Source organism: Diachasma alloeum, unplaced genomic scaffold (genome assembly GCF_001412515.2).
Source record: "Diachasma alloeum isolate Michigan unplaced genomic scaffold, Dall2.0 Dall_scaffold_00533, whole genome shotgun sequence".
Taxonomy (NCBI): Eukaryota; Metazoa; Arthropoda; class Insecta; order Hymenoptera; family Braconidae; genus Diachasma; species Diachasma alloeum.
In genome coordinates this window covers 14985-37654 of record NW_021680665.1, presented here as the reverse complement: position 1 = coordinate 37654, position 22670 = coordinate 14985, and the positions used below count along the sequence as shown (strand labels likewise).

Here is a 22670-nt window from a genome sequence, read left to right as displayed (position 1 = left end):
TTATGTGCTCATCAATTTTAACCAACAAAAATGATTTGTATGGAAAAAATAGTTGTGTTCTATTTTTTATCAACGACACACCGAGTTACATTACCTTGGGCCCACAGACTAGACACAGCGCACGCATTATGTCCATTGACTTGGACTTATAATTGACTAGAGATTGATGTGCTCATTAATATTAGCCAACAAAAATGATTTTTATGGAAAAAATAGTTGTNGATTTATAAATGCCTCGAGATTAATGTGCCCATCAATATTAGTTAACAAAAATGATTTTTATGGAAAAAATAGTTGTGTTGTACTTTTTATCAAAGACAGACCTAGTCACAGGACTTAGGCCGACAGACTAGACTCAGCTCACGTATTATGTCTATTGACTTGGACTTATAAATGATTGGAGATTAATGTGCCCATCAATATTAACCAACAACAGTGATTTTTAAATCAAAAATGATGGTGTTGTATTTTTGATCAAGGACAGACCAAGTCACATGACACAGCTCCCGTATTATGTCTATTAACTTGGACTTATAAATGATTGGAGATTAATGTGCCCATCAATATTAACCAACAACAGTGATTTTTAAATCAAAAATGATGGTGTTGTATTTTTGATCAAGGACAGACCAAGTCACATGACACAGCTCCCGTATTATGTCTATTAACTTGGACTTATAAATGATTGGAGATTAATGTGCCCATCAATATTAACCAACAACAGTGATTTTTAAATCAAAAATGATGGTGTTGTATTTTTGATCAAGGACAGACCAAGTCACATGACACAGCTCCCGTATTATGTCTATTAACTTGGACTTATAAATGATTGGAGATTAATGTGCCCATCAATATTAACCAACAAAAATGATTTGTATGGAAAAAATACAACACAACTATTTTTTCCATAAAAATCATTTTTGTTGGTTACTCTTGATGGGCACATACATCTCCCGTCATTTTCAAGTCCAAGTCAATAGACATAATTCATGCGTTGTGTCTAGTCTGAGGGCCAATGTCATATGACTCTGTCTGTCTTTGATAAAAAATACAACACCATGATTTTTTATTTAAAAATCACTGTTGTTGGCTAATATTGATCAGCATATAAATGTACAGTAATTTAAAAGTCCAAGTCAATAGACATAATTTATGCGCTGTGTCTAGTCTGTGGGCCTAAATCATGCGACTCGGTCTGTCTTTGATAAAAAATACAACACAACTATTTTTCCCGTACAAATCATTTTGGTTGGTTAATATTGATGAGCACATAAATCTCCAGTCATTTATAAGTCCCAGTCAATAGACATACTGCGTGCGCTGTGTCTAGTCTGTGGGCCTAAGTCATGTGACTCGGTCTGTCTTTGATAAAAAATACAACACAACTATTTTTTCCATAAAAATCATTTTTGTTGGCTAATATTGATGGGCACATAAATCTCTAGTCATTTATAAGTCCAAGTCAATAGACATACTGCGTGAGCTGAGTCTAGTCTGTGAGCCTAAGTCATGTGACTAGGTCTGTCTTTGATAAAAAATACAACACAACTATTTTTTCCATAAAAATCATTTTTGTTGGTTAATATTGATGAGCACATAAATCTCTAGTCATTTATAAGTCCAAGTTAATAGACATAATACGGGAGCTGTGTCATGTGACTTGGTCTGTCCTTGATAAAAAATACAACACCCCTATTTTTTCCATACAAATCATTTTCATTGGCTAATATTGATGAGCACATAAATCTCCCGTCATTTTTAAGTCCAAGTCAATAGACATAATTCATGCGCTGTGTCTAGTCTGAGGGCCAATGTCATATGACTCGGTCTGTCTTTGATAAAAAATACAACACCATGATTTTTTTATTTAAAAATCACGGTTGTTGGCTAATATTGATCAGCACATAAATGTACAGTCATTTATAAGTCCAAGTCAATAGACATAATGCATGTGCTGTGTCTAGTCTGTGGGCCTATGTCATGTGACCCAGTCTGTCGTTGATAAACAATACAACACAACTATTTTTTCCATGAAAATCATTTTTGTTGGTTAATATTGATGAGCACATAAATCTCTAGTCATTTATAAGTCCAAGTTAATAGACATAATACGGGAGCTGTGTCATGTGACTTGGTCTGTCCTTGATAAAAAATACAACACCACTATTTTTTATTTAAAAATCACTGTTGTTGGTTAATATTGATGGGCACATAAATCTCCAGTCATTTATAAGTCCAAGTCAATAGACATAATGCGTGAGCTGAGTCTAGTCTGTGAGCCTAAGTCATGTGACTCGGTCTGTCTTTGATAAAAAATACAACACAGCTATTTTTTCCATAAAAATCATTTTTGTTGGTTAATATTGATGAGCACATAAATCTCTAGTCATTTATAAGTCCAAGTTAATAGACATAATACGGGAGCTGTGTCATGTGACTTGGTCTGTCCTTGATAAAAAATACAACACCATGATTTTTTATTTAAAAATCACTGTTGTTGGTTAATATTGATGGGCACATAAATCTCCAGTCATTTATAAGTCCAAGTCAATAGACATAATGCGTGAGCTGAGTCTAGTCTGTGAGCCTAAGTCATGTGACTCGGTCTGTCTTTGATAAAAAATACAACACAACTATTTTTTCCATAAAAATCATTTTTGTTGGTTAATATTGATGAGCACATAAATCTCTAGTCATTTATAAGTCCAAGTTAATAGACATAATACGGGAGCTGTGTCATGTGACTTGGTCTGTCCTTGATAAAAAATACAACACCATGATTTTTTATTTAAAAATCACTGTTGTTGGTTAATATTGATGGGCACATAAATCTCCAGTCATTTATAAGTCCAAGTCAATAGACATAATACGTGAGCTGAGTCTAGTCTGTCGGCCTAAGTCCTGTGACTAGGTCTGTCTTTGATAAAAAATACAACACAACTATTTTTTCCATAAAAATCATTTTTGTTGGTTAATATTGATGAGCACATAAATCTCTAGTCATTTATAAGTCCAAGTTAATAGACATAATACGGGAGCTGTGTCATGTGACTTGGTCTGTCCTTGATAAAAAATACAACACCATGATTTTTTATTTAAAAATCACTGTTGTTGGTTAATATTGATGGGCACATAAATCTCCAGTCATTTATAAGTCCAAGTCAATAGACATACTGCGTGAGCTGAGTCTAGTCTGTGAGCCTAAGTCCTGTGACTAGGTCTGTCTTTGATAAAAAATACAACACAACTATTTTTGCCATAAAAATCATTTTTGTTAACTAATATTGATGGGCACATTAATCTCGAGGCATTTATAAATCCGATTCAGTTGACATAGGAGAAGAAGATTCATTGATAACAAATAAATCAACACGTTGCTATGGGCAATAAAAATCATTTGTGCTTACGAATATTGATGAGCACATAATTTTCCATGCATCTTTGGACTACTCCGCCCAACCAAAATTCCTGTTATGGCGTTTAATGGGTTTCGACGATTTTTCCCCCTCATTTTCCACTACCTCAGCAAAGCAAAAAATTTTTGGATACCAAAAAAAAAGCACATAAATAGCACATAATTTAGGTGTTTTCAAAATGGCCGCCAAATCACTCGATTTCGTTAAATTTACGGAGGTCTGGTGGGAGCTGATAGAGATCTCAAGGAACTTTTTAGCGACACTTGTAAGGAGGGGTCTCCTTCGCTCACAGTGTAGCAAAGGATGGGACCAATTGGATCTTCAATCCACCTGGTGCTCCTCACCATGGTGGTAAGTGGGAGGCGGCTGTAAAGTCAGCCAAGTTTCAGCTGAAGCGCGTCATCGGGGAGACTAAGCTGTCCTACGAGGAGTTTACGACGCTGCTGACGCAGATTGAGGTTATATTATATTCTCGGCCGCTATGTGAGCTGCCTGCTGACCGTGATGAGTTTGCAGTGTTGACTCTTGGTCATTTTATTATTGGGTCTGCTATCTCTACTGTGCCGGAGCCTTCTTTGGCTCATTTATCAATATCGAACCTTTCGAGATATCAGCTGGTTCGAGGAATGGTAGAGAAATTCTGGTAGCAGTGGTCGACGGAGTACATCCAGAAGCTACGGAAGATCACCAAGTGGCATAGGGCCACTCCAAACCTGAAGCGCTCAGCAGCCCTTCTCTTGGGTAAGCTCACAAGGTATGTGCAAACTAAGTTAAATCTCATCGATGTACGTGTATTTCTCTGGACAGACTCAGCGGTAACTCTCGCTTGGGTGAGTTCGCCTCCTTCAAGGTGGAAGGAGTTCGTGAAGAACAGAGTTCTCAATGTTCAGGGAACAGTTCCTGAAGCTCAGTGGCGCTTCGTACCTGGAAAATAGAATCCAACCGATTGCGTATCTGGAGTCATTTACAATCTCATCATGTAAGTTCTGAGTTTCTCGAAAGGTATTCCTCTTTTTCGAAGCTGCTCATACATACGGCTGTTTGGCAGCGTTTCTTTGAGTGGATTAGGAGGAAAGAATCTCAAGTCCATCGATGTCAGCTCCAATTAGTCCTGACGATCTTTCAGCAGCACGTCGCTTCTGGATCAAGACAACTCAAGCATTGCATTTCTCAACAGAGCTCAAGGTCATCTCACATGACGAGCAGTTGAGTAAGTCGTACTCTATGTTGGCTCACTGTTTTCATCGATAGGGATGGAGTTCTCTGAGTTGGAGGGCATCTCCAGCGTGCTCAATTGGAATTTGAGAACAAGCATCAGGCGATTCTCCCGAAGGACTGTAATCTAGCGTATCTCATCATTAATGATGCTCACGAGAGGACTTTTCATGGCGGAACGCAGCTCACATCGCGGCGTATCTCAGACGTTCCTGTTGGATTCTCGGTAGAAGAGCGACAGTTCGCTTTTTCATCTTTAAGTGCGTTCCTTGTGCTCGTCAGCGCGGAGTACGAGCGCAGCAACTCATGGAGCAGCTTCCTGCAGCACGTGTTACCCCTTCATGAGCGTTTCTCGATGCTGGTGTTGATTACGCTGTTCCACTGTCAATTAAAGCTTGGAAGGGTCGTGGCGGGAAGTCTCATAAGGGTTTTCGTGTCTCTCAATGTCGGCGATCCATCTCGAGATCATATCGGACTACTCAACGGAGGTTTCATCTCAGCATGCCAGAGATTCGTGAGTCGCCGTGGGATCCGTAGGCGTTTATACAACGACTGCGGGACGAACTTTCTAGGGTTACATACCAAAATTCCCCGGTCAAAATTCCCGCGTCAGAATTCCCTGCGTCAAAATCCCCCCGCGTCTAAATTCCCCAGGTCAATATTCCCCCCTCAAAATACCCCCGAGAAAAATTCCCCACGAGAAAATCCCCCCGCAACAGAACTACCTCGAACAAAGGATCTCGATGACAAAACGAAAATAAACACAAAATCAATTGAAAAAGGCCTTGTACAGTAGATGGATTGGGCATTAGAATCACAATAAGCACTCAACAGGTGTGTCAAAAACACAAAGAACGCAAAATTCTACAGTTCATCACACGGAGACAACGATTTGTATCCATTGTAAATAGTTTACTTTCATGTTCCAACATACAAATAATAATCAATTTCATCAATTTCATAGAATTCATGTTGCCTGTTATTAAAATTTGAATAAAGATTTTCACGAACCAAATATATAATTTAAAAAAACCGAATAAATACGCCATACGGGAAATTTTATCGGCAGGAATTATTAGGTTAGGAGAATTAGCGCAAGGAATATTAACATGAAGGAATTATGTCGGGAAGAAAAGTGACGGGGGGAATTTTGACCAGGGAAATATGGGGCGGGGAATTTTGACGGTGGAATTTTGGCGTGTCGCCCTTCCTAGGCGCTGATAAGGAGTTTAAGAAGCTCTTCTCTACAGGGACAAGAGACTCGTCATTTCGCTCAGGTACTTCTCAACGATGGAGCGCAGTGGTCGTTCAGCCCTCCAGGTGCACCTCATTTCGGAGGAGAGTGAGAGGTGGCAGTGAAGTCGGTGAAGTATCGTCTCTCACGGACAATTGGAGATACTTTGCTGACTTTTAAGGAGCTCTTTACTCTACTGACATAGGTTGAAACTATTCTGAGAGATTATAGAGGAGATTGCCAGCGCTTATGTAGAAGTGTCAACCGCAAAATTCCGTAGCGGTGGCACATTAACTAATCCAGAGTACATACCTGTGAGTAAGGCAGGGAGCGTACAAGACGTGGATTACGTACCTGACAGTAAAACACAGGTACGTACCCCAGGGAGGGTATGAGAGCGCCGATAACGGCGTAGAGTGGGAGAAAGCATCTATGTGGGGGGAATAGGAGGGCTGGGCAAGCCGTGATGAGTATCCCGACGACGTTGAGGGAAACCTTCCGGTTTTAAACGCCGACTGACCCCGGAATTATGCCCTCAATATGAAAATCAATTATCCTCCCCTAACTGAGATGGAGAGAAGGGACGAATGCCAATCGACTGAGAATTGAATTCTTAATTAATTGACACCGGTTCCATTTCTAAACCTCAATTAGAAGAGGACAAATACATTTTGGAAGCACGGAGTGACTGCGGACAAGTTCTCCCCATCAAAAAATGTATTCCTCCCCCCTAATTGAGATGAAGGAATGAAACCGACGCCGCTCGAGCAAGAATTGAATTCGCAATAAATGACACCGTTTTCATTCCTTAATTTCAAAAAGGAAAAAAAGAATGGATTTTCACAAGCGCGGAGTAACCTCGAACGGTTCTGTGACATCGAAGGGGCTCCTCCAATTGGAAAATTCATTTCTCCCCCCCAAATTGAGATGAAGGCATGAAACCAACGCCTATCGATCGAGAATTATATTTTCAAAAAATGACACCGGTTTCATTCCGCAATCCTAACTAGGAGTGGAGGAAGGAATTTTCAAAGCGCGGAGTAACTCCGGACAAGTTCTTCCCATTCAAAAGTTCATTTCTCCCCTCCCTAATGGAAATGATGGAATGAAACCAACTCCTATCGATCGAGAATTATATTTTTAATAAATGACAGTGGTTTCATTCCTTAATCTCAATAAGAAGCGGAGGAATGAATTTTCAAAGCGCGGAGTAACTCCGAACGGTTATCCGGCGTCGTGTGAGCCCGGAGGGGCTCCCCCGATTGGAAAATTCATTTCTCCCCCCGCCCCCCCCCCCGAATTGAGATGAAGGCATGAAACCAACGCCTATCGATCGAGAATTATATTTTCCATGAATGACACCGGTTTCATTCCGTAATACTAATTAGGAGCGGAGGAATGAATTTTCAAAGCGCGGAGTAACTCCGGACAAGTTCTTCTCATTCAAAAATTCATTTCTCCCCTCCCTAATAGAAATGATGGAATGAAACCAACTCCTATCGATCGAGAATTATATTTTTAATAAATGGCAGCGGCTTCATTCCTTAATCTCAATAAAGAGCGGAGGAATGAATTTTCAAAGCGCGGGGGAACCCCCAACGGTTTTCTGACGTCGAGTGAGCCCGGAGGGGCTCCCCCGATTGGAAAATTCATTTCTCCCCCCCTAATTGGGATGAAGGAATTAAATCAACGCCGATCGATGGAGAATTGAATACTCAATAATAGACAGCGGTTTCATTCCTTAATCTCAATTAGGAGCGGAAGAATGAATTTTCAAAGTGCGGAGTAACCCCGAACGGTTCTCCGGCATCGAGTGAGTCCGGAGGGGCTCTCTGATTGGAATAGTATATTTCTAACCTAGGGAGGGAAAATAAAGGATCCTCAGCCGCCAGTGCAGCCGAGCCGAAGGCGAGGTTGGTAAGCAGGCGGCTGAGGGTCCTTTATTTTACTTCCCGTGGTTAGAACGCGATTTTCCGTTTCGGCGTAGGCGCAAAGTCAGAGTAACTTTGCGCCCGCCGGCACGGAAAATTCATTTCTCCCCCCCCCCCAATTGAGATGAAGGCATGAAACTAACGTCTAGCGATCGAGAATTATATTTTCAATAAATGACACCGGTTTGATTCTTTAATCTCAATTAGGAGCGGAGGAATGAATTTTCAAAGCGCGGAGTAACTACGGACAAGTTCTTCTCATTCAAAAATTCTTTTCTCCCCTCCCTAACTGAGATGAAAGAATGAAACCCACGCCTATCGATCGAGAATTGTAGTTTTGATAAATGACAGCGGTTTCATTCCTTAATCTCAATAAGGAGTGGAGGAATGAATTTTCAAAGCGCGGGGGAATCCACAACGGTTCTCTGACGTCGAGTGAGCCCGGAGGGGCTCCCCCGATTGGAAAATTCATTCCCCCCCCCCCCTAATTGGGATGAAGCAATGAAATCAACGTCGATCGATGGAGAATTGAATTCTCAATAATAGACAGCGGTTTCATTCCTTAATCTCAATAAGGAGAAAAGGAATTAATTTTCAAAAGGGCGGAGTAACCCCGAAAGGTTCTCCGGCATCGAGTGCGTCCGGAGGGGCTCCCTCCATTGGAACATTTACCCCCCCCCCCCTTATTGAAAATATAATTCGCGATCGATAGGCGTTTGTTTCATTCCTTCATCTCAATTAGGGAGAGGAGTAATGAATTTTTTAATGGGGAGGACTTGTCCGCAGTCACTACGTACTTAACATGTATTTGTCCTCTTCTAATTCAGGTTTAGAAATAGAACCGGTGTCAATTCATTGAGAATTCAATTCTCAATCGATATTCGTTCATTCCTTCTCTCCACCTCAATTAGGGGAGGAAAAATTGATTTTCATATTGAGGGTAAGCATAAGACTGAAACCGAAACGTCACTGTGCGAAATGACAAGGCACGTGTGTAGCACACACGGCTGATCTCGTCAAGTATTATGTATAGTACTAACATGATGGAGCTATATTTTGTTAAAAAAAAAAATAATATAATGTATATAATGTTGACGATTGTCCATAATGAAAATATCGGACTTGCGACGTCTTGTTATTTTTCCTATGGAACCATACGGTCAATAGGATCAAAATTTAATGGTGAAAAGATTAGGGTCAAAATTTAAAGGTAAGAATATAAGGGACAAAATCGAAGGGTCAGGATATAAGGTTCATAATATGAGAATCAAAATCTTATGATCAAAATATGAGGGTCAGAATATGGAAGTAAAAAAATGCAGGACAAAATACAGGGTTTCAAATATAAGGGTCAACATCCAAGAGTCAGAATATGAGGGTCAAAATCTAGTTGTTAAAATAATTTTGGGCCATGTTTAGGTCAGCAGCAGTAAACACTCAAAAAAAATTTAAGTAATCAAAATTGCACTACGTTTCGAATGCTCTAAGCATTCCTCCTCAGGTGCATCATTTTATTCTACACAAAACGAAATAAAAAACGAAATTAATAATTATAAATATACGAAACTATTGCCAGAACTCAACTGCAATTTTCAAAAAAAATTTCAAAAAACCTCACCTAAACATAACCCAAAACTATTTGGGCTGACCTAAACATGGCCCAAAATTATTTTAACAATTTGAAAGGATATGGTCGAGAACATCAGTTTCGTTTGGGTCAAAATCTAGGGCTTGTATTCTGACTTATATTGATAAGTCAGAATACAAGTGTCAAAATCTAGGGACAAAATCTAGGGGTCAAAATCCAGGGATCATAATATGAGCGTCAAAATATAGGGGTGAAAATCTAGGGGTCAAAATATATGGGTCAAAGTCCAGGGGTCATAATATGAAGGTCCAAATACAAGGGCCAAAATATACAAGGGTCAGGATCTAGGGGTCAGAATATAAGTGTCAAAATATAGGGGTCAAAAATCCTTCTAATTCTGCTGGGCCCATAAGGACAAGCTATCCAGTTGTATAGAGATCAGTGGTTAACCTGCCCCTACAACGCCTGACCCCACCACCATAGCTCTGTCTTTTAGCACGCGTCTTTTAACACGCGTATACTGTGGGGAAGATAGGGAACCAACACTCTAGAATCGAGAGTCTAAATGTTATACCTCCATAAGTTCGGCCTTTTGTTCTCTATTCTTCATGAGTGCCATAAAAGTGGAAGAAGTGCGTCTAAGATTGTCTATTTCAGTCTAAATCTTGGTGGAAATGCAAAGTTGACATGAAATCCGTGTTTTCACCGAGGGTTTGGCTAGAGTACACATAAAATTGGCCGTACTTGGCGTGACCCGGTGTAAATAGCTCTACTGTGGTAGGGACAAACGTCAAAGCCTTGACTAGTTTCTACCATTTTGAAAGAGGTACTATGAATCCTGTCAATTTACACGGAAATAAAGCATAAATATCAGCGTTAAAATAATTGGATTCTATACATTTATTTCATAAATTTTGAATAATCTAGATCTCTAAAACAAAATTGGCAATCATTTCATTATCTTACGATTTTCAAGAAATCAAATTGAATGGAAGAGATCACAATGACTAAAATAAATAATTGTTTCAATCAAATAAGAGCGATATAAAATAAAGGTCGCTGTTTATTCCATATTGTTACAGACAGATTATTCGTTATTCCTTAAGGCTCTTTTATTCCATGAAAAATATAATATTTAGATTGCTTCGTATTTTTAACTTGATATTTGTTCCTCAAAAGTTGATTATGATGGGTACTCTCCAATGAATTGAGAATAGCATAAACTTTTTTTTATCCTCTTGATATCCTGAAACCGAAATATCCGTGAATTAGGGATAGATAAATAGTGTAGATATAAAGAACACAAGATATCAAAGTTTCAAAATACTTAATTCCCACCTAGCTGGTGCTAGAGGAATCCATCAAGAGAGCTCGTTTGTTAGAGAATTTATTGGTTACGAATTAGACAGGTCTCTTCATAAAGTCCCCTGACCATGCCAGTTCCAGCATATTTTCATCGTTTATTACATGCAAATTACTCTATTTTTTCACGCTAACTTTAACGTTAATTTCAATCAGGCTTTTCAAATTTTTATGGAATATCAATTATGAATATTGGAATATTTTACAAGTGTGTAGCACGTAAATTTGGCTGCTCAGGATTGGGAGGTTTATATCCTAAGGATTGGATGCTCAGATAGGTGGATATCGATTTACTCTTGTATATACTGGTGAAAAACATCTAATATATGAGCAAATCGTCAATTCTGCATATGAAAAATTGCTTCGAAATTTTGAAAGTTTTTTTTATCGTTATCGGAAAGCATAGTCCAAGAGAAGAAAAATGAATAGTGATGCCGTCGAGATTACACGATAAAATTTTTGGATAGATCATTACAGTCAGAAAAAAACATATATCGTAATGATATGTGGACGTCCGCATGAAAAGGGACCATTTTGTCGATTCTAGTTTCCGAGATATTCACGTTTTTCTCTTGCCAACTCCCATTTAAACCCATGTTAAATTATTTTTTCGATCTTCTTTAGCGTCGTCACTCTTTACGCTATCAAGTTCATTCTGGGCTCTAAATGTTCAGAATCAGATCAAGATGATGGGAATATACATAACTCCAATAGTGCCAAAGTGGTCCCTTTTCATGTGGACGTCCACATATATCGGCGATATAAAAACAGAAAAAAACGAAAAAGTCGAGACCCAGGCAAAATAAGTGCTCAAAAAATCGTGATGAGATGCACCGATCCAATGTCTTTCAAGATTGCAATGATTCCAAAACTTTTGATGTTTTTTCAGACAGTGATGATCTATTCAAAAACTTATCATGTAGTCTCGACGTCATCACTAAAAATGAGTTCATCCGGAGTTCTCCAACACAATTATTGGAAGATATATTGAAAACCGATTTTTTTTTCTTCTGCAAACTTGTTTTGACGTGGAGACGTCTATGGGTTCAATATGGGAGGTCATTTTGGGAAACGGTTTTTATGTGCAGCGCCATTTATCGCAATTCTAGAAAATTCTAGACATTTCGAGGTAATTCGAAAAGTTTCTTGAAATTTCTAAAAAATTCAAGTTTCTAGAAATTTCAAAGAAATTCAAGGAGTTTCTAGGAAATTCGAGAAAGAAGGAAAGACCATGGACGTATCCATGTGCAATTACAGCTGTATCAAAGATACAACCGTCTGCAATTTTTTTCAATTCTAATTATGAACCACTAAAAAAAAAAATTTGAACCCATAGATTTTGTGGGAAATTTTCTCCGATTTTCGAAGAGAAAAATGTTTTTTATGCATCTATGTATTTTGGTATGGAAAAATAAAAAAGAAAGTTTTAGACGGTCATTTGGAGTCCCCCCCCTCTTCTGTGTATTTTTGTTTTTTACATTAGAACGTTATTTTTCGAAATGGGTACAGTGTACATTATACACGTACAGTGTACATTATCCATTATACATTATACATAGAGATACATGGCAGCATATCGGCCAAGAAAAGTTTTGACGCTGACTGTACAAAACATGTGGCCGAGCGCACCGCGTATTCAAGATACACGGCAGCGTATCGGCCAAGAAAAGTTTTGACGCCGACTGTACAAAACATCTGGCCGAGCGCACCGCGTATCTATACACGGCAGAACTTCCCCTTCCACTACCTCTAAATGATCGACATTCGTTATAGCAAATCGGAAAATTGTCCTTAGTTACATTATATAAAACGCTTATGAGCTTTTCAACTGTGTAATTAATTAAAAAATTCTCCACAAATTAAGAAATCAGTAGGAGCAGGACCACCGTTCTTGGCGCGGATTTTTTCTACTCACTGTCTATATCAATCTAATCCTCCATCTACTGATCCGCGCCAAGGATGTTGGTCCTGCTCCTACTGATTTCTTATTTTGTGGAGAATTTTTTAAAAATCCTTCTTTTATTTAGAACTATTTTTTTATAGACATCTGATCGTGTGCTGTACCCATTTATTTGACATTCCTGACTTGGCTTTCGTTTTTATTTCTTTGTATTTTTCAAAAATTTCAATTTCCCAGTAAAAACCAAACAAAACGTTTTCTTAGCGCAGTTTTTTTTACACAAACATTTGTTTTTGTTTTTTTAGGTTGTACATTATACCATGGTAGATTACAAGAGACTTGCTTTCGCACCCAATTGAATTAGATAAACTTCCTCTTTCATTGTTCATAATTCGTTGAAACTCATGGTTACAATCCCTATTATCTGTTGCGTATAAATTTCATATATCGAAAGGTTTCAGCAGCACTCTAGACGTTACATCTCACAATCTTCAAATCTACAATGAATGCATGCATGGAATTTCTTCATTCCGCTAATGGTTTGTGCACTGAAAGAGGAAGTTCATCGAATTCAGTTGAGTGACAAAAAAGTCTCTTATAATCTGCATGGAACACCAACAATTTACCCATTTCCAAAAATAAATAAAATCCAGGAAAATGAGCTTCATTTTTATGATTTGTTGAGCACTGATTAGTAGAAATTTCATCTCCTGAATGTAATAATCCAGCACAGAAATTAATTCAGCGGTGAAGACAAGAAACAAGATGTGTCACTCAAATCCAAATATTTTGATGATCTCTCGGAATGCAAAGGAGACAGAGGGATTTTTGTAATAACCTTTTTAGTAGTTTCCATTTTTACTTCTTTCTTTCTTTTCAATCTTGAGATATTGTAAAAAAAAAACTTATTGGCAACTGAATGTGTAGATGATTTTGCAATGAATATCTCTGAATTCACAGTAGATGGAAAAAATCATAGAAGTTCTTTGTAGATCTCATTTTACTCTATAAAAAACATTTATACCGAAATTTCTCCAACTCCAAGAGGCCGAGATATTTTCGGAAAAACAATTTTTTGGGAGGACTAAATTTTGTTTTTTTCTCCATCTCGCCGATGAATTCTTCAGAGCACCAAAATTGAAAACAGATGTTCGTCAAAAGATCTTCTGAATTTTACGATGAAAAAAAAAAATAAACAAGCAGGGGTTCGAGCCTATCCGACAGAAGGCATGTGACCGTTAGTTTTTGCGTTATTATCCTTTTCTTTTTTTTTATTTCTACCAATTCCATTGGTAGTAAGCTTCCGAATGGATCCGTAGCAATTCCCTGTCCTTGTGACAAGCATACAACCGTAACCACATGCTACAAGGTATCTACAGGAAGATAATCAACCTTTTAATGAAATACAAAATTTAATTATACAAAAGGTATACGAAGGTAATACTTCGTATACGAAGAAGAACAAAATGAAATCATCATAACATCACTTTCTCAAATCTATACCTGTTCTCTTTTGTACTTATGGGATTTTGTACTTATATGGATTATGAGCCCCGCATAACTAAAATCTCAGATTGTTAAATCTAATATTATAGTTGCTCATAACAGGTTTGCTTCGATCCTTTTCATGAACAAACATTTTAATCTATGATTGAATCCATTTGAGGGCGAAAATCCAGAGATATCTACAGTACTCTGATTTAAATTTTTTTTTCTTCTGATTTTTCGAAAAATTAAACTGACGATGATATTGCTATCACCTCCATCTCCGAACTCGATCAAGAAGAGACCCCAACGATTTTTTTGAGCCGACATTTAATGAATTTGAAACATTTTTTTTTAGTTATCGTGAAAAAACCGATTTTCAAAAAAATTCAAAAACTTTAAAAATGAATGAATGAATTAAATTTTAATTTATGGTGGTGGATAGGGCTCACCAATACCTACATTTGAGGGAAAAAAATTATTCGATGCTATCGCTTCCCTAGCGCACAATCGAAAAAAACGTTTGTTACATACACACGCACATACATACACACGTATGGACACGGTCTAAAAAATGCATATTCGGACTTTTGGGGTCATAATAAGTCCATATAAAACAAAAAATCAAAAACTTAAATTTGCATGATTACAATGCTTCCATTCGGAAGCAAAAACGAAAAAACGGGAATATCTTTGATTTTTTGTACGGCCGGGTATACATATTTTGATTGATCTACATGGTAGCCACCGAGACAAGTATTTTGAAAAAAAAATTGAAATTCATCGAGATACGCGGGAGCGTATCGGGCCAAGTCCACGAAATCACCAAGAGCGACCAAGTATCTATACACCACACAACTTCCCCCTCCACAACCACCAATCTATTTTTTTTTAATAATCAATTCACGCGATCATTTAGATAAAAACTGGCCTTAGTTACATTATATAAATCGCGTATCAGCTTTCCACTGATGCAATTATCGGTTGAATTAGTTGAATATTAACAAAGATAGCCACATAGCAACGAGCTATTATGCACATTTTTCGGGTTTCGATTATTATCCATCTGTCTAGGGCATACATTTCTCTTATGAAGTTGGTAATTCTCACTAGATCTTACCTCACTATATCCTCAACTATCTGTAACTAGATCTCAGGTAGTAGGGGTTGACCTCCAGGTACTTAGCCGACATAGGGCACTAATTAAAAAAACGACCTTATGTACTCGATTGTACGTCGTTAGGACATGATTGTACAGTGAAAATATTTGTTTGTACATTCACCAATTAATTTTTAAAAATTAATCAAATTTTGACATGATGCTGGCCGACAAAAATTGTAAATTGTTCGATCAACCCCAATTAAGGGTCCAATCGAAAGGAAATCGTTTGGAGATTCTAAATTTAATGACCCCATCGTTTGTAGAATCATTTATAATTAAAAATTATACTGAAATGTTCAATTACCATTTATCCTTATTTCCATAGGATACGGACAGTCTCTGCATTACCGACATTAGTATTCAAAAAGTGTTTGTATGTGTGTTTACAATATTTTTATACAAAAGTTTCTCATGTTAAATAACATTGAAGGGAATTATATCAATTTATATTGGAAGTTAATCATTTCATTTGTGCCCTTCTAGCCATTGGAAATATGTTCAAACGTAGTGTTACATTGTCAAGTATTATCATATCAGCCTAATTTAGGTTATAATCAGGTAAGAATTGTTGAAAAGTTTTTTATCAAACATTTTTATTAACAAGTTTTGATTTTTTTTTCGAACTTCCGCCGCGAAAACTAGTCATGAAAATGGCGATCGTACCGGTGCCTGATAATTAGCACCACATAATTAAAAAAATATTTTGTTTTCCATTTAGGACAATAGCAGGATCATCATAAAACATTGTAGTAGTATTCAAAATGTTTGTAGGTCCTCCATTGATTTGTTACTAATTAATTAAAATAATGAGCAAAAGTTAGCTCCCCACTTTCCTAATTTTCATTTGTAGACCCAAATTGACCTTGTCAACCGTTAGTAAATCGTTTGTAGGTAATAAATAATCTTGAATAATCTGTGTAGATCTAATTGTTGGTTAAAAATTAATTAATTATAATAAAAATTCACATAAATTAAAATTTATCATTCGATTAATTGATGAAGGTAATTAGGTACACTGAACAATCAAGTTTTTTTAGGGTGAAATGATTATATCGGTAAATTCGCCCTGCCCTGCATAACAACATTACGAAGGGTGTAACAATTTGCTATCTTGGGAATAATTATTTCACCCTAAAAAGAATTAATAGGGTCCCCAGACGATCGCCATTTTCACTAGTTTGCGCGGTGGATATTTGAATATTATAAATTACGATTTGATGAGATTCATTGAATTATCTTATCTAATTAGTGAAGAAGACGGTCTTTCAGTAATTTAGAACCTTATTCCAGTCGGCTTGCAAATATCAATACACAAATCATCCTTTTCTGAATTTGAAAAAAATAATTGAAATCTGCCAAAAAACCAAAAAAAATATATTTTTTTGAAAAAAACCGCCAAGTCGTTTGATTGTAGATTTCGAACCGGGGATTCTACTTTTTTGAAAATAAAATGAAATGAGCCAAGTGAGAAAAAATCAGTAGAAGCAAAATAAAGTACTTGGCGCGGAGTTTTCCATCAAGTAGCCTGTCCCTTATCAATCTAATTTCAATCTCCTGCCCCGCGCCAAGTACTTTATTTTGCTTCTACTGATTTTTTCTCACTTGGCTCATTTCATTTTATTTTCAAAAAAGTAGAATCCCCGGTTCGAAATCTACAATCAAACAACTTGGCGGTTTTTTTCAAAAAAATATTTTTTTTTTGTTTTTTGGCATTAAGTAGTTCAGGAGATATTTAAGGAAATATATCTACATAAAAGGTTGAATAACCCAAGAACCGCTTGACCGATTGCGCCCACCCACAATACGAACTTTTTATATTATGAGAGCCAGAAGTGTACAAAATTTCAACTCGCTATCTCTATTTTTTATTGACTTATCGTGTAAACAAGATTTTTGATGATAAAACAGAAAAATGGCGATATTGTAAAATTTCATCCGACCAAATGTAGATATTTCGATTGATCTAGATAGGGCCTATCGAGACGAGTATTTTGAAAAAAAAACATTGAAATCCGTGCAGTAGATTTTGAGATATTGAGGAAAAACGAAATTTAAAGAAGTTGTTATATCTCAGGAACTACTGGATCGATCGAGCTGAAACGGCGCACCAAAGTGAAGCTTAATCATAGCTACCATGAGCCAAAATTTCAGATTTCTATCGACAAATTTCACCGTATTTATTTATGTCAAATACAAGGCTTCCATTCGGAAGTAAAATGAAAATAGCAAGTTGAAATTTGGTATGATTATAGCTCTTACAATATTGAAGATTCATATTTTGGATAGGCGCAATCGGCTGAGCAGTTTCGAAGATATTTAACCTTTTGTATAATTAAATTTTGTATTTCATTAAAAGGTTGAATTTGTTCCTGTAGCCATCCTGTAGCATGTGGTTACGGTTGTATACCTGTCACAAGGACAGGGCATTACTACGGGTCCATTCGGAAGCTTACTACCAATGGAGTTGGTAGAAATAAAAAAAAGAAAAGGACTAACGCAAAAAGTAACGGTCACATGCTTTCTGTCGGATAGGCTCGAACCCCTGCTTTTTTTTTCATCTCATAGTGAATGTGACATCCCGCAATCCGTGTAAAAGTTCGAATGAACCCCATGAGATTTCGGCTACAAATCATTAATATCTGGTCTCACTTCTGTACGAAATTTGGAGTCGATCGATTCAGAACATCATGGCATAGAGCCATTCATCTAAAAATCGTTTTCTCTAAATAAGCCGGGGTTCGGGCCCATCCGACAGAAGGCATGTGACCGTTACCTTTTGCGTTATTAGTCCTTTTCGTTTTTTATTTCTACCAATTGCATTGGTAGTAAGCTTCCAAATGGATCCGTAGCAATTCCCTGTCCTTGTGACAAGTATACAACCGTAGCCACATGCTACAGGATATCTACAGGAAGATATTCAACCTTTTAATGAAATGGATTTGTACAAAAGGTTAAATATCTCCGAAACTGCTCGGCCGATTGCACCTATCCAAAATACGAATCTTCAATATTGTAAGAGCTATAATCACACCAAATTTCAACTTACTATTTTCATTTTTTCTCAAAATATCGTGCGTACAAGAATGAAAAAAATTAAAAAACGAAAAAACGGGAATATCTTTGATTTTTTGTCTGGACGGGTATACATGTTTTGATTGATCTACATGGTAGCCACCGAGACAAGTATTTTGAAAAAAATTGAAATCCATTAAGTAGTTCAGGAGATATTCAAGGAAATATATCTACATAAAAGGTTGAATAACTCAAGAACCGCTTGACCGATTATGCCCACCCACAATACGAACTTTTTATGTTATGAGAGCTAGAAGTGTACAAAATTTCAACTCGCTATCTCTATTTTTTATTGACTTATCGTGTAAACAAGATTTTTGATGATAAAACAGAAAAACGGCGATATCGTAAAATTTCATCCGAACAAATGTAGATATTTCGATTGATCTAGATAGGGCCTGTCGAGATGAGTATTTTGAAAGAAAAACATTGAAATCCGTGCAGTAGATTTTGAGATATTGAGGAAAAACGGAATTTAAAGAAGTTGTTATATCTTAGGAACTAGTGGACCGATCGAGCTGAAACGGCGCATCAAAGTGAAGCTTAATCATAGCTACCTTGAGCCAAAATTTCAGATTTTTATCGACAAATTTCACCGTATTTATGTTGAATTTTCTAAAAATTAATCATCAAAATGTCGAATTTTTCAGCACATACATACAGACATGCCCTAAAAACATGGTTTTTTCACGTTTCATAATATTCTAGACCATTTGCCATCGAAATTAGAAAATCGAAAAATCGATCAAATACAAGGCTTCCATTCGAAAGCAAAAATGATAGATCGTCACTTTATCGATGATTTTCGCATCTGGATGATTAAAAAAGTCATTCAACATTAAATTATCGTCATTTCAATTTCATATCATATTGTTCAATATCAGTCTGATTCATAATAAATGAGTGTTTATTAAAGATTTTGGGGCGAAAACATGATAAAAAGAAATACAAAAAGGCGTGACGCGTCCGCGGAATAGAATTAAAGATAAAAGAATAATAGTCTTTGCAATGCTAATTAATCTTAACTACACTTTATGACTGATACTATTGAAGAAAAGATTTTTAAAAAATGAGAATATTAAAAAATTAATAAATGAAAAAGAAATGGAGAATAAAAATGAAATATTCATTAGTTTTTTTAAAGATAATATCCATCAGATGAAGTCGGGAAGTTGAATAGGAATTGCCAATTCTCATTTTTGAAATTGAGATTGGTAGGAAAAAAAGCCTAATAACACATGAAGAAACAGTCACATGGCTTCTGCTGAATAGAAGCTTTACCCTGCCTGTTTCTATAAATATGAATCATACGCCAACCATATTATTCTTAACTCGGCTGTAAATGTAACAAATTTGTGTGAAAAAATCTTCAAGAGAATATATATCTATTCTACACATTTAATTTGTCCTTCATGTGATACTCTGATAAAAAATGAAGTTTTGATCAAGCCAAACATAGAAGCATTATTTCAATTTTCTTAGAACGATTTTTCAAGTGTGTTAAGTATCACTATTCAGGAAATCTCAAGTCGTTTTCCATGAACATCTTTTCGTAGAATGTCCTTCAGACAGTAATTTGCAAGCATCATTGAATGCTTTTCCCACACAGTAAAGACGCATGTCCAAATTTCACACATCTTTTGTAGACATTTTTCAGACACTAATAAACGTTTGAATAAAATGAAAATTTGTCTGAATCTCAGACGAACAGGTGCCTAAACATCTTAATTTATGTTTAAAATTGAGACAAATTTTCATTTTATTCAGACGTTTTTTAGTGTCTGAGAAATGTCTACAAAAGGTGTGTTAAATCTCAGACATTCGTTTTTGCTGTGCAAAGTTTTGAATGCACACCATGCACACTGTAAAGTCAAGTATGTAGCATAGTGCCTAGTTATTATACACTACACGTTTAGGATGTGTGTACTTTCATTTAGGTGTGCTCCTTATAGCGAAGGTGTGTAGATTTTACACGCTAGTGTAAAACGTGTATATTTGAGCTACTCGATACAATGTGCGTTCCAAAACTATACACCAAAATTTATGCACGTGAAATGTGAAGTGACTACTCGGGGCCACATGTTTTACACGTATATATGGTGCACCATATTGTCTGTCAGGCATCGTCAATTTCATAAATTCGGAGAATTATCAGCCCTCACGCGATAGGTGATTGCAATGCGTGTGTTCTCAAAAATGATAAAAGGAGGAAAATAGACGATTTAAAACCTCAAAAAATAATACCATTGAATCCTACAGAAAGCATATGTCCTCATCTGTGTATTTATATTAAATCAAAGAACTCGTAAATCGGTGAGAAAAATCATACAAAATTAGTTTTAATTAAAAGGAAGACTGTCATGAAATCCTTGCATGACGAATAAATAAGGTAGTATCATAGATATTTGTTTCTATATTCGATTAAACCAGTCGCATATATATGGACCAGTTTGACAAACAATTATGAACACATGGAGACCTCTATATTTTTGAAGTAAATAAAGACATCTACACATGGAGTTATAACCCTCAGAAAAACATACGATCTTCATATACATGATATTCCAAACAATTATGATAAAAAAATCCGATGGCTAAAGAAAAACACGGTAATTAACGCAATATACGATTTTTCATAAAATCTAGAAGATTTTTTATCTCATGAACTACTGAACCAATTAAGCTCAAATGCTTGCGAGTTGTGTAGCTAAATAGTATTGATCAATACCCGAAATTTTAAATTGACAAATAAAGTTTCAAACACATTATAGCAGTCATGAGCAAACTAACCATATACAAAAAATAAAAATGGCAATATCTCAGAAACTTTTAATAAAATGGTACTCATATTTTGATTTGGTCAGATAGCCACCATTATAAGGAATATTTTGAAAAAAAATTGAATTCAGCTGAGTGCTTTTTGAGATATTAAAGAAAAAAGTTTCACATACAAAGTTGAATATCTCCGGAACTATTTGTCTGATTTCAACCATTCAAAATGCCAAACTTTCTCATCAGAAGACCTACAATCATACGGAGTTTGAAATTTCTATCTCGATTATTTTTCAAGTTGACATAGTAATGAGCGATTTCATCGAAAAAGTGAAAAAATGACAATAAAACTCAATTTTTCATAGCGGGGTGATTAAATTTCTATGCGATGAGATGGGTATCATCGTGACGAACATTGAAAAAAATGTAATTGGTCCAGCCGCCCCTGAGATATTTGCAACTGACGATTTTTGAGAAATCGCTATATCTCATGAATTACTCAACCGATCGGGCTGCGATTTAACACAGATTTGTGTCCCATTGATACCAACTATGAGCCAAAATTTCAGATTTTTTGTAATTAATGTTCTGGAGAGATTGACACATTTCTGGACAAACGCACATACATGCACACATACGCACACATATATACAGACGTTCTCTAAATAAATCACCATACCACCCTGAGTCATATCCAAGCAAAATTAGAGAATCGAAAAAAAATTCAATATTCGAAATTTCCATTCGGAAGCAAACAGAAGTACCGTGAGGACGTCAGTTCTCGGACGATATTCAGATCTCGGATGCAGAGCACTCTTACGATTGAATTTCAAATTAATTGCATATCCATAGTGCTCGACGGCCATTTTCTGTTATTCCCTCCAAAAGTAGAATAAATTCTCCCCAAATTGCAATATTTATTAATATTTCACTGAGTGTACAGAATTATTACACTTATATTTATTCGAGGGTTCACACAGTAGGGGGGTCTGTGGAGTGTTATGTAGTGTGCGGACGATGAAATCCCTCTGTGCTTCTTAAGCATCTAACAACAAAATCTAAGTGAAAAATTATTTATAATCGGTTTTTATGAGTTGAAGGTTAATTTTCGAATAAAAATAGATGTGGACAATTTAAAAAAATGAATAAATTATTGGAGAAATTGAGGGTCCGAGATCTGAATCCACCAAAGGCGAGGTGGGTTCAGTTCTCGGACGTGTTTATCCGTGTGCTTAACCTCAATCGCGCGCATGAAGAAATTTGACAGAAAAACTTGGCACATTCTCTGAGAAATTCTATTGCATTTCTAGTGGAATTCTATGAGAATTCTCTTGGAGTTCCATTAGAATTCTATTGAAAAATTCTATTCGTTGTTTGGGCCATTTATATAGAATTTTATCTAATTTTACCGTTTCATTTGTCCAAGAGACATTCGGTTTGAAAAAAGTAAATAGATTTTGAGATGTTTAATGAAATTCATAGGTGTAAATATTAGAATTTTTTTCTGCTAAATTTTTATTCGTTTTTGTTGCT

General features: G+C 36.3%; 2 long non-coding RNA genes across 2 annotated transcripts in view; one reads left to right on the top strand and one right to left on the bottom strand.

The window, feature by feature from the left end:
- Positions 1–10429: 10429 nt before the first annotated feature.
- Positions 10430–22670, bottom strand: part of LOC107042869 — an 18110-nt gene continuing 5869 nt past the window's right edge. Inside the window, exon 3 of the long non-coding RNA XR_001461186.1 lies at positions 10430–10630. This is a non-coding gene — a long non-coding RNA (uncharacterized LOC107042869). The remainder of the gene's footprint in view (positions 10631–22670) is intronic.
- LOC107042870 overlaps positions 21987–22670 on the top strand; it is a 2987-nt gene continuing 2303 nt past the window's right edge. The window contains exon 1 of the long non-coding RNA XR_001461187.1: positions 21987–22334. This is a non-coding gene — a long non-coding RNA (uncharacterized LOC107042870). The remainder of the gene's footprint in view (positions 22335–22670) is intronic.